This window comes from Oncorhynchus nerka, linkage group LG3 (genome assembly GCF_034236695.1).
Source record: "Oncorhynchus nerka isolate Pitt River linkage group LG3, Oner_Uvic_2.0, whole genome shotgun sequence".
NCBI classification, from domain to species: Eukaryota; Metazoa; Chordata; class Actinopteri; order Salmoniformes; family Salmonidae; genus Oncorhynchus; species Oncorhynchus nerka.
In genome coordinates, this window is record NC_088398.1 from 59,801,256 (window position 1) to 59,825,856 (window position 24,601).

The 24,601-nt window shown below is 44.4% G+C and overlaps 1 pseudogene; it reads left to right on the top strand.

The window, feature by feature from the left end:
- The first annotated feature begins 3,265 nt into the window (after positions 1–3,265).
- LOC115115819 (dehydrogenase/reductase SDR family member on chromosome X homolog) lies at positions 3,266–24,453 on the top strand (annotated as a pseudogene).
- The last annotated feature ends 148 nt before the right edge of the window (positions 24,454–24,601 follow it).

A 24,601-nucleotide genomic window follows, 5' to 3' on the forward strand; every position in this document is an offset into this window, starting at 1 on the left:
ACCTAGGGATAAATGTTACCCAGGGATAAAGGTTCACCCAGGGATAAACATTAACCCAGGGATAAATGTTAACCCAGGGATAAAGGTTCACCCAGGGATAAACATTAACCTAGGGATAAATGTTAACATAAATGTTAACCCAGGGATAGGATAAATGTTAACCAGGATAAATGTTAACCCAGGGATAAACATTAACCCAATAAATGTTAACCCAGGGATAAATGTTAACCCAGGGATAAACATTAACCCAGGGATAAATGTTAACCCAGGGATAAAATGTTTAACCCAGGGATAAACATTAACCCAGGGATAAACATTAACCCAGGGATAAATGTTAACCCAGGGATAAACATGTTACCCAGGGATAAACATAAATAACCCAGGGATAAACATTAACCCAGGGATAAACATTAACCTAGTTCACCCAGGGATAAACATTAACCCAGGGATAAATGTTCATTAACCAGGGATAAATGTTAACCATTAACCTAGGGATAAACATTAACCCAAATGTTAACCCAGGATAAATGTTAACCCAGGGATAAACATTAACCCAGGGATAAATGTTAACCCAGGGATAAATGTTAACCCAGGGATAAACATTAACCCAGGGATAAACATTTAACCCAGGGATAAACATTAACCCAGGGATAAATGAACTCCAGGATAAACATTAACCCAGGGATAAACATTAACCCAGGGATAAACAAACATTAACCCAGGGATAAATGTTAACCCAGGGATAAAGGTTCACCCAGGGATAAACATTAACCTAGGGATAAATGTTAACCCAGGGATAAACATTAACCTAGGGATAAATGTTAACCCAGGGATAAACATTAACCTAGGGATAAACATTAACCTAGGTTTCAACCCAGTTCACCCAGGGATAAACATTAACCCAGGGATAAACATTAACCCAGGGATAAATGTTAACCCAGGGATAAATGTTAACCCAGGGATAAACATTAACCCAGGGATAAACATTAACACCAGGGATAAACATTAACCTAGGGATAACCCAGGGATAAAGGTTCACCCAGGGATAAACATTAACCTAGGGATAAACATTAACCTAGGGATAAATGTTAACCCAGTTCACTCAGGGATAAACATTAACCCAGGGATAAACATTAACCTAGAGATAAATGTTAATCCAGGGATAAATGTTAACCCAGGGATAAACATTAACCCAGGGATAAATGTTAACCCAGGGATAAAGGCTCACCCAGGGATAAACATTAACCTAGGGATAAACATTAACCTAGGGATAAATGTTAACCCAGGGATAAACATTAACCCAGGGATAAATGTTCACCCAGGGATAAATGTTAACCCAGGGATAAAGGCTCACCCAGGGATAAACATTAACCTAGGGATAAACATTAACCTAGGGATAAATGTTAACCCAGGGATAAACATTAACCTAGGGATAAACATTAACCTAGGGATAAACATTAACCTAGGGATAAATGTTAACCCAGGGATAAACATTAACCCAGGGATAAATGTTCACCCAGGGATAAATGTTAACCCAGGGATAAAGGTTCACCAAGGGATAAAGGTTCACCCAGGGATAAACATTAACCCAGGGATAAAGGTTCACCCAGGGATAAACATTAACCCAGGCGTCTAACACTTGTGCCCTGAAGCACTAGTTTTTTTCTTCTGTACAGAGAGAAGGTTGTGTGTGGAAATAGCATTGGGATGGGGATTCAATTCCACTCTCGCTCATTTTGACCTAGAGTTACATGCACCGAAGGCGGTGGCATAAATATACACTGAGTATACCAAACATTAGGAACACCTTCCTAATATTGAGTTGCACCCCCGTCATCTTCACTGATGAAGTGGATTTAACAAGTGACATCAATAAGGAATCATAGCTTTCACCTGGACTCACCTGTTCAGTCTATGTCATGGAAAGAGCAGGTGTTCCTAATGTTTTGTACACTCAGTATATATATATATATATATATACATTCAGCTCTGTAAAACATTAAGAGACCACTGCAAAATGATCAGTTTCTCTGGTTTTACTATTTATAGGTTTGTGTTTGGGTAAAATGAACATATTTATTTTATTCTACAAACTACTGACAACATTTCTCCCAAATTTCAAATAAAAATATTGTTATTTAGAGCATTTATTTGCAGAAAATGACCACTGGTAAAAATAACAAAAAAAGATTGATGTTGGTGACTTTATGCCTCCTGGCGCAAAAATTCAAGAAGCTCGGCTTTGTTTAATGGCTTGTGACCATCCATCTTCCTCTTGATCACATTCCAGAGGCTTTCAATGGGGTTCAGGTCTGGGGATTTGGCTGGACATGACAGGGTCTTGATCTGGTGGTCCTCCATCCACACCTTGATTGACCTGGCTGTGTGGCATGGATCATTGTCCTGCTGGAAAAACCAATCCTCAGAGTTGGGGAACATTGTCAAAGCAGAAAGAAGCAAGTTTTCTTCAAGGACAACCTTGTACGTGGCTTGATTCATGTGTCCTTCACAAAGACCAATCTGCCGATTCCAGCCTTGCTGAAGCACCCCCAGATCATCACCGATCCTCCACCAAATGTCACAGATCTGGAGAGGCCTACAAGCTACAGTGTTTCGCACCCACTGTGAAATCTGGTGGAGGATCAATTTATCAGGGGGTGCTGCAGCACCTCTACTTATCCTGGCTATCCTTAACCATGGGAAGTTCTGAGCTCTGGGTTAGGCTGAATGTATTCTCTGTGCTGGTTAGCACACACACCCTCAAGTCCTGTCATATTCTATGTCCACTGTACTTATCTCCTAGTTATGCAACATGAAGCACACACACACACACACACACACACACACACACACACACACACACACACACACACACACACACACACACACACACACACACACACACACACACTACCAGCAACAACAACAACAACAAAACAAAGCTGTGATCAAAGTCTATGATCTTATTGGACACACTGCTGAATAACAATCACAATCAGGAAGGATGTGTGTGTTTGTGTTCATTTGTGTGAAGGTGTGAGAATGTGGTTGTGTACATATGCATGTGTATGTGTTTGTCTGCGTGTGTGCGCACAAAGCTGTCACAATACTGTCCCATCATCTTAAATAATCCCAGTCATGCGTGAGATGCGATTCCCACAAACAATACAAAGGATGGCCCACGTCACTGACCCTCAACCTAGAAACTGAACAGACCCCAGGTTCTCACTGTAGGCCTAAACTTCTGTTATGCTGTCTAGCCCGCATGATGAAGGAAGGAGACGAGGAAGAGAAGAGACAAGTAGACGTATGACACTTAGTGTTGGGACGGGCCTCTTTCTGACACATGGTGGAGTGAGGGATTCGTGTGTATGCCGGTCATTATAAAGAGACCAGAGAAGTGCTTGCAAACACAACCTCCAGGCTAATGGGTTTCTGGATTGTTATTTACCTGCTCTTAGGCTGCACCTGCTTGGGTTGAGAGTTCTAATGAATCAATTGATCTGCCGTCCCTTCACGTTGCCAGGATAGTGTATAACAAGGCTAATTAGCCAGTTTCGCTACGAGTAAGAGCAGCTCCAGGCTGTGATGAAAGAGCTGCTGTTCACCCCAACTAGAACATAGACTGACTTTGTTAAGTATTGCTTTGCCGGTCCTTTCTAACCATTTGAAGTGAACACAAAACAAATGTTTAGCAGACAGTCTCAGATGCCCTCGTTTGCTCATCAGCGCATCCATATAAACAGCGCAGTCACGAGGGTTCTATCTGCTGGCTACTTGCGCAGCCGCTCAACAGCCGAAGCAGGCTATGTTAGAGCTGGTCTGGATCTAAAGCCTGCACAACATCGTTGTCTACTGGACCAGGAGGGAAGAATATTGTAAAGGGAATGGTTAGGCCTGTTACACACATACTAAACTATGTCAAACATGTTGTAAACTACTGCCCAACCATAGAATTAGAATGCATTATTGTTCACTCATTCTAATTATATAATCTTAAAACACACACACACCTCAACATGACATTTACCACTGACCTGCTCACCACCACATATTTCTCCTTTGATGTTGGCATGATAATTGCTACAACAGAAACAGACTGTCCAGCTGGAAAATAATAAATTACATCCAGCTACATGTCATAAACCTGTAAACATGCCACACAAACTTCATAAACCTGTAAACATGCCATACAAACTTCATAAACCTGTAAACATGCCACACAAACTTCATAAACCTGTAAACATGCCATACAAACTTCATAAACCTGTAAACATGCCATACAAACTTCATAAACCTGTAAACATGCCACACAAACTTCATAAACCTGTAAACATGCCATACAAACTTCATAAACCTGTAAACATGCCATACAAACTTCATAAACCTGTAAACATGCCACACAAACTTCATAAACCTGTAAACATGCCACACAAACTTCATAAACCTGTAAACATGCCACACAAACTTCATAAACCTGTAAACATGCCATACAAACTTCATAAACCTGTAAACATGCCACACAAACTTCATAAACCTGTAAACATGCCATACAAACTTCATAAACCTGTAAACATGCCACACAAACTTCATAAACCTGTAAACATGCCATACAAACTTCATAAACCTGTAAACATGCCATACAAACTTCATAAACCTGTAAACATGCCACACAAACTTCATAAACCTGTAAACATGCCATACAAACTTCATAAACCTGTAAACATGCCATACAAACTTCATAAACCTGTAAACATGCCACACAAACTTCATAAACCTGTAAACATGCCATACAAACTTCATAAACCTGTAAACATGCCATACAAACTTCATAAACCTGTAAACATGCCACACAAACTTCATAAACCTGTAAACATGCCATACAAACTTCATAAACCTGTAAACATGCCATACAAACTTCATAAACCTGTAAACATGCCACACAAACTTCATAAACCTGTAAACATGCCACACAAACTTCATAAACCTGTAAACATGCCACACAAACTTCATAAACCTGTAAACATGCCATACAAACTTCATAAAACTGTAAACATGCCACACAAACTTCATAAACCTGTAAACATGCCATACAAACTTCATAAACCTGTAAACATGCCACACAAACTTCATAAACCTGTAAACATGCCATACAAACTTCATAAACCTGTAAACATGCCATACAAACTTCATAAACCTGTAAACATGCCACACAAACTTCATAAACCTGTAAACATGCCATACAAACTTCATAAACCTGTAAACATGCCATACAAACTTCATAAACCTGTAAACATGCCACACAAACTTCATAAACCTGTAAACATGCCATGCAAACTTCATAAACCTGTAAACATGCCATACAAACTTCATAAACCTGTAAACATGCCACGCAAACTTCATAAACCTGTAAACATGCCATACAAACTTCATAAACCTGTAAACATGCCACACAAACTTCATAAACCTGTAAACATGCCATACAAACTTCATAAACCTGTAAACATGCCACACAAACTTCATAAACCTGTAAACATGCCATACAAACTTCATAAACCTGTAAACATGCCACACAAACTTCATAAACCTGTAAACATGCCATACAAACTTCATAAACCTGTAAACATGCCACACAAACTTCATAAACCTGTAAACATGCCATACAAACTTCATAAACCTGTAAACATGCCATACAAACTTCATAAACTGCATGGCCATGTACGGAAGGAGAGTTGTCCTGGCCTAAAGAATAACTAGAATAACTAAAGAATACTAGGGGATAGGGTAATGTCTGCACCATGTTTATTACCCCATTCCATTTGTCATTGTATTCATTTCCTTTCTCCAGAGCTGGCCTTACAACATGGCAAAGTTGCTATAGTGACGGGAGGCACCAGGGGAATTGGCTATGAGACCTCAAGACACATGGCCAGCCTGGGGGCCCACATTATCATAGGTAGGCCTACATTTTTTATTTTTTTTTACTAGGCAAGTCAGTTAAGAACAAATTCTTATTTTCAATGACGGCCTAGGAACAGTGGGTTAACTGCCTGTTCAGGGGCAGAACGACAGATTTGTACCTTGTCAGCTCGGGGGTTTGAACTTGCAACCTTTCGGTTACTAGTCCAACTCTCTAACCACTAGGCTACCCTACCGCCCCATAAAGAAACCATACTGTACACCACGTGTGTTATACCGTTCAACAGTACCATGAACTGATTAATATACTTAGTTAATATAATGTCTTAATTATATGTTTAATACCCACGGACAGAAATATTTAGTAGGCAAATTATTTCCTCAGGGTAGGTTTTTAATTATCTGTTCAGATAGGCAGCATCTCCTGGAGGGTATGTGGGTAGTTGTGTGTTGTGGAATTTAGCAATGTGTGCATATAGGCCTGCCGTGGCAAGGGACTGTGTTTGTGTGTGTGTGTGTCTGGATGTGCGTGTGGGTATGCGTCTCTCGCTCTCTCTTTCGCTCTGAGTGTTTACTGGGTGTGTTTACTTAGGAAATTAATTAGATCAGTCTCCTCTCTTCTCCTCCCCTCCTCTCTTCTCCCTTCTCTCTCCCTCTCTAGCTGGACAGAATGAGCTGAAGGGTGTGTCTGCTGTGAAGAGGATTTGTGAGGAGAACAGAGAGGCCAAAGGTAACACACAGTCCACACAGTCCACACAGTCCTGTTTGCTTTCGTGCGTCCATGGCTCTTGATATTACTGATTGGGGTGTGAGTGAACACACCTTTTTGCAGGTAGAAATCAGCTTCTAGTTAAAAAGCAGAATGACTGTTAAGAACTGGAGCTGTGCATCTCTGCTCTAGTGCGACACGTCAGTTAAAAGTAGAGACGGCTTCATTGAAGTAGATTTCCTCTCTGGGACTGTTGCATGATCTATTTCTCTTTGTGAAGATGAAGAGGTATGGCATTGAGGGGTGTTAGGGAGTGGGGGCGGGGGCGGGGGAAGGAAGCATGCTCTGAATGACGGGGTGGTCTGAATGACGGTGCTCTGAATGACGGGGGTGAGTTGGGAGATGAAGGAAGTGGGGGGAGGTGAGGGTCATGTAGCTCTGTCCTCTGAATGACAATGTGCCGATGGGGCGATGAGGTGGGGGTAGGGAGGGGTGCGTGTGAGCGTGTGTCTGAATGACAATGTAACGGAAGCGTCATTAGTATGTGAGGCAGGTGCTTCTCACCAAACGTCCTCTGGCTCTTCGTGTGCATGTTTGTCTGGGTGTATAGAGCATAGGAGACAGCGCAGGAGAGAGGAGATTAGAAGAAAGAGTACACGCCCAACGGGCCAATGGATGTCAAGCCTGCCCTCAGGAGCCCGCCTTCCTGGGTATAATACCGGGGCTCGCATCTATTTCCTCAATTCAGTACCACTCTTCAGCGAGCCCAAATCCCCAAACTGAGTTATACCTCATTACATCCTTCAGGGAACAGTAGTTAAATTCATAACTGTACATTCCCTTTCAGTCGGTCACTCAGTATAACATACTATGGAGACATAAATCACACCCCAAGCCGCCTCAGAGGGTGCCAGACGAGGAGGCCCACAGCAGCCCACAGGAGCTGGTTTCACCGGCTCCAAAAAGGGGTTACAGAAGTCACCTTTTCCCCTAATACTTACCCCTTGAAGCCTGAACTGTCAGAGCCCCATACAGGGAACCAGAACCTACTGCAACTTGGCTATGCACACTAACACGCTTCCACTGCAGCCCAAGTCCATAGACCCAACGGTTCCATGAAAAATACATACCTTGCGAGCCTGAAATGTCAGAATTCATACAAGGAACCCAAAACAGCAGAACACCTGTCATGACTTGGTAAAGTGCACACACTCACTGCATAGCCAAGATGGCGTAGCAGTAAGTCGTCCTGTCGTCCTGTCCCTTGTATATATCGTTTCTTTTTCGTTTTTTACATATTTTTCTTCGCATATCTCTTTAAAAACATTTTGCTAAACCTAAGCTTCCAAATACTCTCCTGCAACCCGCCTCACCCAATGTAGCTATTTTTCCTAAAGTATTTATATTTACTTCAGAACCGGAACCTCTCAACTGAAGCTAGCCAGCTAACCACCAGCTATGCTAGCGGTCTTCAGCTAACCGGTCATCAGCTAACCTTTAGCCCGGAAAGCTCTCGCCAGTTCGAACAACGCGACTCTAACCAGAACATAACGGACCTATCTATTTTTCATCCCCGGATTCACCCCCGGATTCCCACCGCAAACGGAACATTTTTCAGCTGGATCTTCACAACTAGCTATCTAGCTAAACCGCAACCCCGGATGATTACCCCTGGCTAGCGTTTCCACCCACTTAGCTTGAAGCTAGCCCGGCCAGAGCACCTGTAGCATACTCCTGGGCTACAATACCCGGGCCCATGACCGGTCTATCGATGTCACCGCATGAAGAGGAATAAACAGACTCACTCAATTCGGCTTGCTAACTGCTAGCTTGTCTAGCTCCGGTCCGCTAACTGCTACCTTGTCTAGCCCGGACCTACGAACTGTTAGCTTGTTAGCACAGGCCTGCTAACCGTCTGAATCGCCGCGTCCCAAACACTTACTGGACCCATATTTACTTTCTATCTCTTTTTGATTTTTAATTTGTTTACACCTTCCAGAAACCTGCCTCACCCAATGTGATACGAAATCACTATTATTTTTTATTTTTTTAGAACACACTCAAGAACCTCCAGACGCTAACCAGCTAACTAGCTACAAGCTATTTAGTCATTGTTAGTTCTTTTTTAACCTGGATAACACTCGCCAGTCCAGCTTCCCTGCCTATCCACCGCTGCCCCCTGGACACTGATCTCTTGGCTACATAGCTGATGCACGCTGGACTGTCCATTAATCACGGTACTCCATTCTGCTTGTTTGTTTTATCTGTCGGCCCCGTTGCCTAGTCAACGCCATTTTACCTGCTGTTTGTTGTGCTAGCTGATTAGCTGTTGTTGTCTCACCCACTGTTTTAGCTAGCTTTCCCAATTCAACACCTGTGATTACTGTATGCTCGCTGTATGTCTCTCTCAAATGTCAATATGCCTTGTATACTGTTGTTCAGGTTAGTTATCATTGTTTTAGTTCACAATGGAGCCCCTAGTTCCACTCTTCATACCCCTGTTACCTCCTTTGTCCCACCTCCCATACATGCGGTGACCTCACCCATTACAACCAGCATGTCCAGAGATACAACCTCTCTCATCATCACCCAGTGCCTGGGCTTACCTCCGCTGTACCCGCACCCCACCATACCCCTGTCTGCGCATTATGCCCTGAATATATTCTACCATGCCCAGAAATCTGCTCCTTTTATTCTCTGTCCCCAACGCTCTAGGCGACCAGTTTTGATAGCCCTTAGCCGCACCCTCATACTACTCCTTCTCTGTACCGTGGGTGATGTGGAGGTAAACCCAGGCCCTGCATGTCCCCAGGCACCCTCATTTGTTGACTTCTGTGATCGAAAAAGCCTTGGTTTCATGCATGTCAACATCAGAAGCCTCCTCCCTAAGTTTGTTTTACTCACTGCTTTAGCACACTCTGCTAACCCCGATGTCCTTGCCGTGTCTGAATCCTGGCTCAGGAAGGCCACCAAAAATTCAGAGATTTCCATACCCAACTATAACATCTTCCGTCAAGATAGAACTGCCAAAGGGGGAGGAGTTGCAGTCTACTGCAGAGACAGCCTGCAAAGTAATGTCATACTTTCCAGGTCCATACCCAAACAGTTCGAACTACTAATTTTGAAAATTACTCTCTCCAGAAATAAGTCTCTCACTGTTGTGCCCTGGACACCATTTGTGAATTGATCGCCCCCCATCTAGCTTCAGAGTTTGTTCTGTTAGGTGACCTAAACTGGGATATGCTTAACACCCCGGCAGTCCTACAATCTAAGCTAGATGCCCTCAATCTCACACAAATCATCAAGGAACCCACCAGGTACAACCCTAACTCTGTAAACAAGGGCACCCTCATAGACGTCATCCTGACCAACTGGCCCTCCAAATACACCTCCGCTGTCTTCAACCAGGATCTCAGCGATCACTGCCTCATTGCCTGTATCCGCCACGGAGCCGCAGTCAAACGACCACCCCTCATCACTGTCAAACGCTCCCTAAAACACTTCTGTGAGCAGGCCTTTCTAATCGACCTGGCCCGGGTATCCTGGAAGGACATTGACCTCATCCCGTCAGTTGAGGATGCCTGGTCATTCTTTAAAAGTAACTTCCTCACCATTTTAGATAAGCATGCTCCGTTCAAAAAATGCAGAACTAAGAACAGATACAGCCCTTGGTTCACTCCAGACCTGACTGCCCTCAACCAGCACAAAAACATCCTGTGGCGGACTGCAATAGCATCGAATAGTCCCCGTGATATGCAACTGTTCAGGGAAGTCAGGAACCAATACACGCAGTCAGTCAGGAAAGCTAAGGCCAGCTTCTTCAGGCAGAAGTTTGCATCCTGTAGCTCCAACTCCAAAAAGTTCTGGGACACTGTGAAGTCCATGGAGAACAAGAGCACCTCCTCCCAGCTGCCCACTGCACTGGACTTCAATAAGCATTTCTCAATGGCTGGCCATGCCTTCCGCCTGGCTACTCCAACCTCGGCCAACAGCTCCGCCCCCCCCCCCCCCCGCAGCTCCTCGCCCAAGCCTCTCCAGGTTCTCCTTTACCCAAATCCAGATAGCAGATGTTCTGAAAGAGCTGCAAAACCTGGACCCATACAAATCAGCTGGGCTTGACAATCTGGACCCTCTATTTCTGAAACTATCCGCCGCCATTGTCGCAACCCCTATTACCAGCCTGTTCAACCTCTCTTTCATATCGTCTGAGATCCCCAAGGATTGGAAAGCTGCCGCAGTCATCCCCCTCTTCAAAGGGGGAGACGCCCTGGACCCAAACTGTTACAGACCTATATCCATCCTGCCCTGCCTATCTAAGGTCTTCGAAAGCCAAGTCAACAAACAGGTCACTGACCATCTCGAATCCTACCGTACCTTCTCCGCTGTGCAATCTGGTTTCCGAGCCGGTCACGGGTGCACCTCAGCCACACTCAAGGTACTAAACGATATCATAACCGCCATCGATAAAAGACAGTACTGTGCAGCCGTCTTCATCGACCTTGCCAAGGCTTTCGACTCTGTCAATCACCATATTCTTATCGGCAGACTCAGTAGCCTCGGTTTTTCGGATGACTGCCTTGCCTGGTTCACCAATTACTTTGCAGACAGAGTTCAGTGTGTCAAATCGGAGGGCATGCTGTCCGGTCCTCTGGCAGTCTCTATGGGGGTGCCACAGGGTTCAATTCTCGGGCTGACTATTTTCTCTGTATATATCAATGATGTTGCTCTTGCTGCGGGCGATTCCCTGATCCACCTCTACGCAGACGACACCATTCTATATACTTTCGGCCCGTCATTGGACACTGTGCTATCTAACCTCCAAACGAGCTTCAATGCCATACAACACTCCTTCTGTGGCCTCCAACTGCTCTTAAACGCTAGTAAAACCAAATGCATGCTTTTCAACCGATCGCTGCCTGCACCCGCATGCCCGACTAGCATCACCACCCTGGATGGTTCCGACCTTGAATATGTGGACATCTATAAGTACCTAGGTGTCTGGCTAGACTGCAAACTCTCCTTCCAGACTCATATCAAACATCTCCAATCGAAAATCAAATCAAGAGTCGGCTTTCTATTCCGCAACAAAGCCTCCTTCACTCACGCCGCCAAGCTTACCCTAGTAAAACTGACTATCCTACCGATCCTCGACTTCGGCGATGTCATCTACAAAATGGCTTCCAACACTCTACTCAGCAAACTGGATGCAGTCTATCACAGTGCCATCCGTTTTGTCACTAAAGCACCTTATACCACCCACCACTGCGACTTGTATGCTCTAGTCGGCTGGCCCTCGCTACATATTCGTCGCCAGACCCACTGGCTCCAGGTCATCTACAAGTCCATGCTAGGTAAAGCTCCGCCTTATCTCAGTTCACTGGTCACGATGGCAACACCCATCCGTAGCACGCGCTCCAGCAGGTGTATCTCACTGATCATCCCTAAAGCCAACACCTCATTTGGCCGCCTTTCGTTCCAGTACTCTGCTGCCTGGGACTGGAACGACTGCAAAAATCGCTGAAGTTGGAGACTTTTATCTCCCTCACCAACTTCAAACATCAGCTATCTGAGCAGCTAACCGATCGCTGCAGCTGTACATAGTCTATTGGTAAATAGCCCACCCATTTTCACCTACCTCATCCCCATACTGTTTTTATTTATTTACTTTTCTGCTCTTTTGCACACCAATATCTCTACCTGTACATGACCATCTGATCATTTATCACTCCAGTGTTAATCTGCAAAATTGTAATTATTCGCCTACCTCCTCATGCCTTTTGCACACATTGTATATAGACTCCCCCTTTTTTTCTACTGTGTTATTGACTTGTTAATTGTTTACTCCATGTGTAACTATGTGTTGTCTGTTCACACTGCTATGCTTTATCTTGGCCAGGTCGCAGTTGCAAATGAGAACTTGTTCTCAACTAGCCTACCTGGTTAAATAAAGGTGAAATAAATAAAATAAAATAGCATCGACCAGAGTCGATGAACCACAGGAGCCCAAGGCTCAAACCCACAGGTAACTGTCGTAACCCTGATAAATGCGCAACCTGCACACTAAGAACACTATGAGCCACACAGTGAGCAATTATGTCTAAGCAATAAAACCTCACAAAAGCATTTTTCGGGAACCCCAACTCGCTGCAGCATAGGCATCTCCAATCTTTATGCCCCTGAACAATGGCCAAGAAACCTCCACACCCCTAGTGAAGTGAGCACGCACACCACTAGGCAACCCTTGTCCTTTGCTGACATATGCCAGGGAGATAGCCACAATCCCGAGCTGGATTAGCGAAACAAACAGAAATCTGGTCACAAACGTGGATATCCTTGGTCCTAAAGCGCGCACTGGACTCACGCCATGCAACCTTCGTTGTTTACTGGAAGCTAACGGTGGAGGTGAGACAGGGAACATCTATAAAGCCAGGGACCTGTAAGACACACAGTATATATATGTACAACCCTCTAGTAGAAGGCGCACACGTTGACTGTATAGTCATAATAATCAAACCCACAGATCCATATATGCGGTCGTGGGCAGCAGATTTTCCTGTGTGCCTGGGACAATAGATCCCGATGACACAGAGCCCTCCAAGTGGCCCCGCCCAACTGGCGGATGATCTCCGGAAATGAGGGTTATCTGGGCGAACCGGGAGCCACCAGAATCAACAACATTGAGAAGAACAGACAAAAATGCGCATTTTCTCGCGATGCATAAAGATCTACATCAGCCCTGCCAAATAGGTCCCAGGGGGTGCACCCACGTTGAGAGATCCGGGAAGATACATTGGCCTGAGTGACAGGAAATGTGCTCTGCTCCATACAAGCAGATAACAGGCAAGGTTTAGGAGAGAGAGAGACCGCGTTCCCCCCTGCTTGTTGATGTACGCCACCGCTGAACACCAAGGAACCTTGGGTAGAAACAATGTGCTTTCGTGGTACTGCCGTTCTGATACCTGGCTCACAATGCGTTCGGGGACTTCGGCAACAAGTAACTTGCCCCCATTGACCGAGCCACTTGGAAACACTGTTGCCACAGTAAATGGTCGGGAAGGAGGGCCCCGAGAACACACCCCCTCCCCGGCATCCAGCTAGGGTCACAAGGTCTCCTCCTTCCCCTGCCCTGTGGAATAATCAGCCTCCATCCCGCTCTTCGGGTAGGAGCGTTGGGCCAGTAACCAAGCTTTCAGTTGAATGCATTCACTGGTACTGACTAGGTATCCCCCGTTCCTTTCTTCTTTGACCCAGCATGGCATCTGTTCGAAGACTTTCAAAGCTGCTCAGAAGCACCAAAATGGTCAAAAAACGTCCTCGAAGCCGCCCCCTGGCCCGGGGAAACCTGCCTCTGACCTGGAGTGGCAGCACACGACTCCAATACCATCATTAAGTTTGCCGACAATACGACGGTGGTAGGCCTGATCACTGACTATGATGAGACAGCCTATAGGGAGGAAGTCAGAGACCTGGCAGTGTGGTGCCAGAACAACAACGTCTCCATCTATTTCAGCAAGACAAAGGAGCTGCTCATGGACTACAGGAAACAGAGGGCCGAGCATGCCCCCATTCACATCTACGGGCTGTAGTGGAGTGAGTCGAAAGCTTCAAGGTCCTCGGTGTCCACATCACTAGGATAAAGTCATCCTTCTCACCCCCCCCCCTTAAAAGATTTAGATGCACTATTGTAAAGTGGCTGCTCCACTGGATGTCATAAGGTGAATGCACCAATTTGTAAGTCGCTCTGGATAAGAGCGTCTGCTAAATGACTTAAATGTAATGTAATGTAAATGTATCATGGTGACACACACCAGCACAGTCGTGAACATAGCCTCTCAGGAGGCTGAAAAGATTTAACATGGGCCCTCAGATCCTCAAAAAGTTCTAAAGCTGCACCATTGAGATCATCGTGACTGGCTGCATCACTGCTTGGTATGGCAACTGCTTTGCATCTGACTGCAAGGCTCTACAGAGGGTAGTGCGTACATCCCAGTACATCACTGTGGCCAAGCTCCCTGCCGTCTAGGACCTTTATACCAGGCGGTGTCAAAGAAAGGCCCTAGAAATTGTCAAAGACTTCTGCCACCAAAGTCATAGACTGTTCTCTCTGCTACCACATGGCAGGTGGTACTGATGCACCAAGTCTGAAACAAACAGGACCCAGAATTGCTTCTACCTCCAAGCAATAAGACTGCTAAATTGTTTGTTAAATAGTTAACCAAACAGCTACCAGGACTATCTGCATTGCCCCATTTGGAATTACTTTTTTGGACTCATCACATACGCTGCTGCTACTGTTTACTATCTGTCACTTTATTCCCAGTTATATGTACATACAGTGTCTAACTCAATTACCTCGTACCTCTGCACATCAACTCAGCACTGGTACCCCGTATACAGTCTCAAGAAAAAGTATGTGAACCCTTTGGAATTACCTGGATTTCTGCATAAATTGGTCAATTTGATCTGATCTTCATCTTCACAACAACAGACAAACACAGTCTGCTTAAAATGTTATTGTCTACATTGAATGCATCATTTAAATATTCACAGTGTAGGTTGGGAAAAATATGTGAACCCTTAGGCTAATGACTTCTCCAAATGCTAATTGGAGTCAGGAGTCAGCTAACCAATCATTGAGACGAGATTGGAGATGTGGGTTAGAGCTGCCCTGCCCTATGAAAAACACTCATAACATTTGAGTTTGCTATTCACAAGAAGCATTGCCTGATTTGATGCCTCGAACAAAAGAGATCTCAGAAGATTTTGTTGTTGCGTTGTTGCATAGCGCTGGAAAGGGTTACAAAAGTATCTCCAAAAACCTTGATGTTTATGACTTTCCCAAGTTTATCAAGACATTTTGCAGGAGAATGTAAGGCTATATGAAGCTTAACAGAAGTTGGGTAATGCAACAGCACAACGACCCAAACACAGAAGTAAATCAGCAACAGAATGGCTTCAACAGAAGAAAATATGCCTTCTGGAGTGGCCCATTCAGAGTCCTGACCTCAACCCGATTGAGATGCTGTGGCATGACCTCGAGCGGTTCACACCAGACATCCTAAGAATATTGCTGAACTGAAACCGTTTTGTAAAGATGAATGGTCCAAAATTCCTCCTGACCGTTGTGGAGGTCTGATCTGCAACTACAGAAAACATTTGGTTGAGGTTATTGCTGCCAAAGGAGGGTCAACCAGTTGTTAAATCCAAGGGTTCACATACTTTTTCCAGCCTGCACTGTGAATGTTTATACGGTTTAACGTATAATTGTTTGTGTTATTAGTTTAAGCAGATGGTGTTTGTCTATTGTAGACTTATGACTAATTTATATAGAAATCCAGATAATTCCAAAAGGTTCACATACCTTTCTTGCCACTGTATATATATATATATATATATATACTCATTGTGTTTTATTATTACGTGTTTTATTTTTCTATTATTTCACTTTTTTATTTCTCTCTGCATTGTTGGGAAGGGCCCGTAAGTAAGCATGTGACAAATTAAATTTGATTTGAAACTCTTGTGGGTAGAAGACGGCCAATCCACCCCCAGGTGATTTGTCGCCCTACGATATAGCTCCATCGAAGATGCATTAACCACTAATGGTTCACTCTGCCCCGCAGAATCCAAAGCTGGGGATGTAGGCTGCCCCGGATTGAAATCCCTCCAGAGCCAACCAGGGATATATATCATCCCGGAATCCGGACTCTGAACACTGCCGGAGAAACTGGAATGAGCCTCACACGGCTGGGATGACACTCCTATCAACTCCGACCACCACTGCCACTCTCTCCCAGCTTCAGACAACCCCATTATCAAGGTCAAATCACCGGTTGACCCTTCACCAGCAGCCCCAATCTTTCTCACTAATTCAACCCGACGCCCAATGAAAGTTGAGCCCAGTCATAGACAATGGTCACACAAATTGGTCCGAGCCAAAGCCTCCTGAGCATGTTTCCACCCCAGGCAAACAGGACAGCACTCGTGAGTATCTTTCATTTTCATTGTGAAACCACATGCCCAAGGGCACGGTAGGAGGTTCAAACTCGGATGGTTAGCCTTTTTTAAAAACGTACTTTTACCACTAGCCATGTTACTCAAGCAAGGAAGCACTGGCTACACAAGCAGAGAACAAAGTAGTTGGTTTTTAGCTAACATAAATCCTACCCAAGCAAGGAAATATTAGCTACACAAACAGAGCAGAAAGTAGTTCGCTTTTAGCAAACACAAAAACGTATACCAAGACCCAAAACTCGCAACATCTAGGGGGGCGAGTACTCTCTCCCCACTAACAGACACTTTAGTTAGTGCCGAATCTCGTAGTCTTCGTGTGCTTGAAAAGTTTGTAAATTGCGTGACACATTCTTCCATCAGGCGAGCTGAAAAGCAAAAGAATTTAGGAAATGGATGCTTCTGGGGGGGGGCTTGGCATCCCTCGGGCTGTTGATTGGTCGGTGACTCCCCCATAGTATTGTATACAGAGTCATCGACTGAAAGGGAACAGTGTGTTAACCAGTGGTGTAATGGAGGATAAATGTAAGCAAGCAGAGCACTGAATAGTGAAAAGTTTTTAACCACCTATTTGCGTTTTTTTGTATTAAAGTTGAGTTATTTGCCCACCGTCATCTTGATAGGTTCTCAGAATTTACCCACCTACTTTTGTGAGTCATGACTGGACACTATATTAAATGTAACACTGCAGTAGCTAGGCTACATTTGATAGACAGTAGTGTATTAACAGTGCATTTGATATGGACTGTAGCAGTGGTGCAGTAGTGTTTTGGGTCAGAGTGGAGTAGCACTGGGTACATTAACAGAATGAAAAGCTTGTAGGTGTAAAATGTGCTTATCTCTCTGGCATGGAGCCCAGATCCTCGTTGTAATTATCACAGGTAGAAAAGGTGGAGTGGAAGGGAGAGATGAAGAGGAGGGGTGGAAAGGATAGGAGGAAAGGAGTGGAGTGTGCCCTAAATGCCCAATTGTTGAGAGGAAAATAGCAAAGCACATGTACACCAAAGGCTTCTTATGTTTTGCCAGAGCCAATCAAAACACCACCCGTTTATAGCAAAATCTGCACATACTCAGAAAGACAGGATGACAGGTTGGGGACATGGGGACAGAGAGGGACAGAAAGGCAGGCAGGCAGGCATTCAGACAGGAGCAAAGCTAGCTATAAGCACACAGGGTTAGGACTGGAATTTGGCATTAGTTAAATTATTCTCATATCAGTATCAAACCCTGGCTTAGCCTGTGTATGAAACACACAAACACACACACACAAACACAAATAGTTCTCACACGCACATAGCCAGAGGACTAGGGCTTTTCAAGCTGGACATTTTGGTTTCACCCTGGGTAAACTAATGCTAGTGTGAAACAAGGGTAGCCCTAGGCTACTTTTAACCCAGGATAAGTTTAGCCCTGGACTAAAAATCATCCATTGTGAAAGGCTATTTTTGACTCTGAAAGTCACACACGCAGACACACACACAACACACACAGAGCAGAGGTCCTACAGCAAGTCCTGCCTGCGTTGCTGCTGCAGAATACTTACTGTATGAGATGTTAGGAGGACGTATTGGTATCATGTAGTATAATGTGTATGAAGCTAGCAGCAGTTTGTGTTCTCTATTAGAGAAGAGCCTACTGTATTAGATTAATACATTGATGCTGCTTTGATTTTCCACTACAGACACAGTTAGCAGAATTTGTTTGTTTTTTACAAGAGTGCTGATTATGCTGTGTGTGTGTTTGTTTGTTTCTGTGTGCTCAAATGATCTGCCTATAGGATCTTCTACCCGTATATGTGTATTTACAGATGTAGGATCTTAATTTGAGCCAGTTTGCTACAGCAGGAGATTAATCCTGCAGCAACAAGTAATGGGAATTATTATGTGGATTATAATTAATAGTGATTGTTGTAGGGGTTGATACATTTTTATTATTATGTGGATTATAATTAATAGTGATTGTTGTAGGGGTTGATACATTTTTATTATTATGTGGTTTATAATTAATAGTGATTGTTGTAGGGGTTGATACATTTTTATTATTATGTGGTTTATAATTAATAGTGATTGTTGTAGGGGTTGATACATTTTTCGTAAGGGAAAACCAAGTCTGAAATTTCTAAGTGGAAATTACAAACTTCAGAAGCCTTTTTAAACCTAAACTACACTACACATTTAAAATGTTCTGTATTGCAGGAAAGTTCTCCTGCAACAGGGTAATCCAATTAAGATCTTATATCTGTACTGTGTATTGTATTTAAATGAATGGTGTGTGTGTGTTTTGTGTTTTCAGTGGAGTTTGATCAGTTGAATCTGGCATCTTTGCAGTCAGTCAGGCAATTTGTCCAGAGTATCAAGAGACGAGGCCTACCGCTGCACATCTTAGTCAACAATGGTGAGTGACACACAATCAACCAATCAATCTGCCGACCTATACGCTTGATATGAGACTTAAATTCTTAAATGAACTGTGTCTTAACTATTTTTTTGGACAATCTTTCTGCCTGATTGTAGATATGTTTCTGCTTATAATTTCTGACATTTCGGTAGACTATTTGTTAATCAACTTGTCTATTTATTTATTTTTAACCTTTATTTAACTAGGCAAGTCAATTAAGAACAAATTCTTATTTTCAATGACGGCCTAGGAAAAGTAGGTTAACTGCCTTGTTCAGGGGCAAAACTACAGCTTTTTACCTTGTCAGCTCGAGGATTCGATCTGGCAACCTTTCAGTTACTAGTCCAACGCTCTAACCACTAAGCTACCTGCCGCGCCATCTATAATTAGATGCATGCAGCTTCTCTTCACTCATTATGTTGCCCTAGAAGACTAAATAAACGCTCGGTCACCAGAATGTCATAAATCGATACAATGAATGCTTCAATCTAGTTGACATCGGTAAAGTTTTCTCTATCATCTCTGCTTCTTTCAAAGACATTTAGGGACCGGGAAGAAATCATCACAAACATAGCCTGGTGTCATCCTCTTTCACCACTTCACCAAATCTATCCCAAACATGACTTTTCCGGCCCTCCTGTCTCTTGATCTTCCACTCCATTTTGCAGCTTTTCTCTTACTGAATTAAACTCTGACATTGTCCTTCTTGTTTCCGTGGATTGACACAAACTTTTTCTGCCCTTTCCCAAATGCATTTGACGATTGGTGTGTAGGCTATTTGGCGTGCGTACAGTTAGGCCCTAAAGCTTAGGCTTATGCACTAATACCAGATAGCCTAAAATAATGATAGAAAAACCTATAGATTTAAATTGCACAATAATTATATATTTATATAATTTTTAAGGTAGTGTTTTCTCTGTATTCAATCCAGCCACCCTTCATCCACATAATATTTCATGACCCTAAACCCACACGCCCAGCGGATATAACCGTGGGGACTACGGGTTATGAGTCAACCCACGCATCACATACACACACACCTTCCTCTCCTAATTTCCTCCCACTCCAGACCTTTTTTCAACATCTTTCTCCCCCCTCTCTTTCAGTCTTCAGGCAGTGTTATTCGGCCCATGCGGCGTACTCCCAGAGTAAGCTGACACTACTGTTATTTTCCTCCCACCTGCAACAGAGGCTGGATAGAGGAGGGTTTCCAGTGAGCTCATGTGCAGTGGACCCTGGGATGGTCGACACTTCACTCTACTGCCACCTCTTCCCCACCGCCCGCCTCGCACAGACAGCCATCGCACGCCTGCTCTTTAGGGTACACACACACACACACACACACACACACACACACACACACACACACACACACACACACACACATACACATACACAGTGCTAATCGAGTATTGTCAATTACACAGTAACAGAATGATGCTGAGACTCAGATTTTTCACTTTATACATTTATGCCAAACAAAAACCAATGATTGTAAAGTTAAACAAACCTACAACTCTATGCACAAGGACTCCTTTTAACAATTTCCACTGAACATTCCACTGCACATTTACTGAACAGTGCAAAATGACTGTTTGTGCTGTTTGTGCCATCATTCTGTGACCAAACTTTGCATATGCACTGTTCTTCATGTAAATGTGTTTTTGTAAACTGTTCTGTGGAATTGTTAAAAGTCATCATTGTGCATAGAGTTATATGGCTACCATTTAATTTCCTCTATCTGACTACTGTCAAAGTTTTCAGAATAAATCGGAACGATTTATTCAAGAAGTTAATTACAGAATAAGTATCTTAAAATGTGGCATTTCAGTACCATACTGACTTCAGAGTGTATTTTTAGGCAGAGAGAGAGAAAGAGAGAGAAGTGAAGGGAAAGAGAGATGAAGAGGGAAAACTTGCCAAGTTTAAGGAAGATGAGAATGTTCAGAATCTCCATAAGATATGCATGAATCAATGACTCTGTCTTTTACAGTTGAGGCATTTAGCAGACACTCTTATCCAGAGTGACTTACAGTTGTGAGTGCATACATTTTGGTACTTTTTCGTACTGGTCCCCCATTGGAATCGAACCCACAACCCTGGTGTTGCAAGCGCCATGCTCTACCAACACACACAGACACACACGCATGCACACATAGACACACCCACACACACACAGACACAAAGACACAAACACAAAATTAAATGTTAAAACATTTGCTTGTTGCTAACTAAATAGTTGTCCATTTCATTGGGGTTATTTTAGATTGTGCTTCATATCTTAAAGCATTGGCCTGGAGGCCCTGTTAATGTCTGCAGGATGGGATGGAAGGAGACAGCCCTGTGTGCGTCTGGAGGATGGGATGGAAGGAGACAGCCCTGTGTGTGTCTGGAGGATGGGATTAAAGGAGACAGCCCTGTGTGTGTCTGGAGGATGGGATGGAAGGAGACAGCCCTGTGTGCGTCTGGAGGATGGGATGGAAGGAGACAGCCCTGTGTGTGTCTGGAGGATGGGATTAAAGGAGACAGCCCTGTGTGTGTCTGGAGGATGGGATGGAAGGAGACAGCCCTGTGTGCGTCTGGAGGATGGGATGGAAGGAGACAGCCCTGTGTGTGTCTGGAGGATGGGATGGAAGGAGACAGCACTGTGTGCGTCTGGAGGATGTGATGGAAGGAGACAGCCCTGTGTGTGTCTGGAGGATGGGATGGAAGGAGACATCCCTGTGTGCGTCTGGAGGATGGGATGGAAGGAGACAGCCCTGTGTGTGTCTGGAGGATGGGATGGAAGGAGACAGCCCTGTGTGTGTCTGGAGGATGGGATGGAAGGAGACAGCCCTGTGTGTGTCTGGAGGATGGGATGGAAGGAGACAGCCCTGTGTGTATCTGGAGGATGGGATGGAAGGAGACAGCCCTGTGTGTGTCTGGAGAATGGGATGGAAGGAGACAGCCCTGTGTGTGTCTGGAGGATGGGATGGAAGGAGACAGCCCTGTGTGTGTCTGGAGGATGGGATTAAAGGAGACAGCCCTGTGTGTGTCTGGAGGATGGGATGGAAGGAGACAGCCCTGTGTGTGTCTGCAGGATGGGATGGAAGGAGACAGCCCTGTGTGTGTCTGGAGGATGGGATGGAAGGAGACAGCCCTGTGTGTGTCTGGAGGATGGGATGGAAGGAGACAGCCCTGTGTGTGTCTGGAGGATGGGATTAAAGGAGACAGCCCTGTGTGTGTCTGGAGGATGGGATGGAAGGAGACAGCCCTGTGTGCGTCTGGAGGATGGGATGGAAGGAGACAGCCATGTGTGTGTCTGGAGGATGGCATGGAAGGAGACAGCCCTGTGTGCGTCTGGAGGATGGAATGGAAGGAGACAGCCCTGTTTGTGCTGAGTGGGTGTTAGAGAGTGTAATCACTACAGGCAGTTGCCTAAGTAAATGACCTTTAGGGAGCCTCTGCCATGCAACTACAAATGCACCATTAATAACAGGCTCCTCAGCACTATCACATTAATACACACGCATGCATGCACACACACACACACACACACACACACACACACACACACACTGTTTATCAGAGTCTCATGTAGAAATAGGTTGAAGTCAGTCTCATGTAGAAATAGGTTGAAAAGTCATGTTGTTGTAGAAATACTGTAGGCTTTTGTTGTTAGGGTGTAGATCTAGCTGTATCTTTATGCCAGTGAAGCTCTGCTGGTTGTGTGTGTTTATATAACAGCCTCGTTGTGTGCGTGTGTGTGTGTCCGTGTGTGCGTGCCTGGGTGCATGCGTTATGTATAACAGTCTAACAGTTTGTGTTGTGCCCCCAGAGCCCGTCCCAGGGAGCGTCCACGGTCCTCTACACTGCTCTGTCTCCGTCTCTGAAGGGGGAGGGAGGAGCCTACTGGAGCAATGGGCGCACAGAGATGACATCACCAAACACCTACGACCCACAGCTCCATCGCGGCCTCTGGGACTCCAGCTGCAGACAAGTTGGCCTGCCATGACCCCTGACTTTCAACCCCTGACCCTGACCCCCAACATGGGACTGGATGGCTGAGACCCAACACTTAGTCTGTCTGACTGGTGTTGTCTTTGTTTTGACAATCTCCTCACCACCAGACTGTGATTGGACTGATGACGACCATGGCTAGACTTTGATTGGTTAGTAAAGAGTTAAGTCCCTTGGTATTCATTGTGCTGCTATGAGTGTCTGTAGCGCCACTATGAGTGTTAATAGTGACCTTATAAGTGTTCATAGCAACCTTATGACTGTTGGTTGATCAGATCTTCCAGAACAGAAAGCACCTTCCCTCGATGGGAGAACTTACTTTTGTCATAAACAAGTGTCATCAGTGTATGCGTGTATGTGTCTGTGTGTACTTGTCATCAGCGTGTGTGTGTGTGTACTTATTATGATGTTAGAAGCATCCAGGAGCATCTGGTGTTCTGATCCATCTGTGAAGCATATACTGACCCCTGCCCGAGTGGAGGGTCCAGGACCAATGAACAAGCCAGCATGGTAACATCAGTGAATCACAGCCTGAAACTGATATTTTCAGTTCTTGTGAAAGCAAAGGGTATTTTGTGGAATTCTTGCCAAAGCTGCTGGTTTCCTCTCCAGGGGGCAGAAATCATCTGAGAGAAAGTCTTTAAATTGTGTCCCGCCTCCTGGGCTGTGAGTCACACACACACCTGTCTCATGGTATTTCTCTTTTACTGTTAGAGCTGAGCGATGGTTTATCAATATGCACATATCACCTCTCTCAAGTCCAGTCGTTGTGTGTGTTTCTGTGCACAGTATGTGTATTTGTGTGTGCGCTGTTTGTGCGTTTCTTCCAGTCATTGGTTTGTATGCATCCATAAAAAGGCAGCACAACTGAAACCAGTACTAATATTTGTGGCAGAGGGAGAGAAAAACAGTGAGTAAAGGAAAAGGAGACAGAGAGATTCTTCATCTACTCTCTCTGCTGCTACCTCGTTTGGCTTTGCTCCCAGTGCATTCATTGTGGGAGGGATATATCCCAGTGAAAATTCTGCTAAATTAAGACAAAGACAAACAGTCACACACACAGAGGCAGACTGTGACCAAAAATGGGCCCTGTCATTTCTAACACACTGGCCATTTTGTTCCTTGAGGACCTCATTATTAGCCAGATGATTATCATTTTGAGTTCAAACCTAAGTTAGACAGGCCCAGTAGGTTGGACCAGCCCATCTGGCAAGTCTGCCCCTGTGAAGAAAAAAACTAAAAACACACACATATATATATTCAACTGTGCATCCAATCACACACATGCTTATCTAAACAATCAACTCATACTATCATGGCACAGGCTGGTCTCATAAACTAGACGTACCATAGTAAAAGTCCGGACGCTCAAATCAGTATGATATGTTACATTTAGCAACACAAAGGTTGTGTGTTCGTATCTCATAATGGATGACTTTAGCATTTTAGCTAATTAGCAACTATTTAGCATGTTAACTAACCCTTCCCCTAAACTTAACCCTTTAACCTAACTCCTAACCTTAGCTAATGTTAGCCACAACAAATTTGAATTCTAAAACATATCGT